The following is a 2021-nucleotide window of genomic DNA, read 5'->3' on the forward strand; positions in this document are numbered from 1 at the left end:
TAATTCAAAAAAAGAAGAAAAGGAAATTGAAGACATTAGAATTGGAGGCAATGATGAAACAAATCTATCACTCTTTACAGATAATATGATGGAATTGTAGAAAATTAACCAAAAATTAAAATACTTAAACCAATGAACAACTTTAGGAATAACAAAATAAACACACATAAATCATCAACATTTCTATAAATTAATAACAGTAACAAGAGATAGAAAGAGAAATTCCATTTTAAATAACTGTAAACACGCTTCTGCTGCCGCCCCACGACCTCCAGTGGTGAGGGCACGATGCCCCCTTCATGGAGTACCTGAAGTGCAGCTGACAGAGGCTCGCATTGCAGCAGGGGGCGAGGGTCACCAGCACTTGGGCCACGCGGCTGGAAGGGGGCAGGGAGGACCACGGGGCACCGCAGCCATGGCAGCCTCGGGCAGTGGCCTGGACCAGAAGAGCTGGGAGCTGGCCAACAACATGCAGGAGGCACAGAGCATGGACGAGATCTATAAGTACGACAAGAAGCAGCAGCAGGAGATCCTGGAGGCCACGCCCTGGATGAAGGATCACCATTACTTTAAGTACTGCAAGATCTCAGCCTTAGCCCTACTGAAAATGGTGATGCATGCTAGATCAGGAGGCAACTTGGAAGTGATGGGTTTGATGCTCGGGAAAGTGGATTGTGAAACCATGATCATTATGGACAGTTTTGCTTTGCCAGTAGAGGGCACGGAAACTTGAATAAATGCCCAAGCTGATGCATATGAATATATGGTAGCATATATAGAAAATGCAAAACAGGTGGGTCAACTTGAAAATGCAATTGGCTGGTATCACAGTCACACTGGCTTATGGTTGTTGGCTCTCTGGGATTGATGTTAGTACCCAGATGCTCAATCAGCAGTTTCAAGAACCATTTGTATCAGTAGTTGGCTACAAACCACCAGATGAACGTCCCTCTGAGTACCAGACTATTCCACTTAATAAGACAGAAGACTTTGGAGTACACTGCAAACAGTACTATGCTTTGTAAGTCTCTTACTTTAAATCATCTTTGTATCATAAATTGCTTGAACTTCTGTGGAACAAATATTGGGTAAATATTCTGAGTTCTTCCAGCTTACTTATGAATGCGGACTATACCACTGGACAAGTCTTTGATTTATCTGAGAAATTAGAACAGTCAGAAGCTCAGCTTGGAAGAGGGAGTTTCATGTTAGGTTTGGAAACACATGACAGAAAATCAGAAGACAAACTTGCTAAAGCAACAACAGACAGCTGTAAAACCACCATAGAAGCTATCCATGGATTGATGTCTCAGGTTATTAAGGATAAACTTTTCAACCAAATTAATATTTCTTAAAGAATCCCATCCCATAGTTACTATTTTCTGCCTTATTGGAGGTATTTCTTTTGTTTGACAGACAATATGAGAAAAAATACTCAACATTTTAAAATTGGTCATCAAAAATCTGATTTGCAGAACGAAGTGCTTTGAAATTCTGTTAGCTGTATTAAAAATATTTCAGAAGATTGCTTTGGAAAACTTCTTAAGAAACTAAAGGATTGTCACTTAGATATTTGCTTTTAGTTATTTATACTGATCACTGAGCTATAATAAAAATTTCTTTTAAATGAAAAAAACTGTAAACAATGTAAAATACTTGGGAATCTGACTGACAAGAGAAAACCAAAAACACTATCAATACAATTACAAAACACTTCTCACACATATAAAGTCAGATCTGAACAAGTGGAAAAATATAAATTGCTCATGGATAGATCAAGTCAATGTAAGAAAAATGAATAAGTGCTATAATATTCAAAGTACTGAAATAATTATTTAATAGGCCTAGAAAAAATAACAAAAAAATTAATCTGGAAGATCAAAAGGTCAAGTATATCAAGGGAATGCAATCAAGAATGCAATCCAGCAAAACTGAACATTCTCTATCAGAGATGACATAGATGGGCATAGAATGAAATGTGAGTATTTCAGACTTTACTGCTGAAATGACCATAGATGAAC

The 2021-nt window shown here is 37.9% G+C and overlaps 1 pseudogene; it reads left to right on the forward strand.

The window, feature by feature from the left end:
• Positions 1-415: 415 nt before the first annotated feature.
• On the forward strand, positions 416-1434 carry LOC141513513 (COP9 signalosome complex subunit 5 pseudogene; annotated as a pseudogene).
• Positions 1435-2021: the final 587 nt, after the last annotated feature.

Source organism: Macrotis lagotis, chromosome 1 (genome assembly GCF_037893015.1).
Source record: "Macrotis lagotis isolate mMagLag1 chromosome 1, bilby.v1.9.chrom.fasta, whole genome shotgun sequence".
NCBI lineage: Eukaryota > Metazoa > Chordata > Mammalia > Peramelemorphia > Peramelidae > Macrotis > Macrotis lagotis.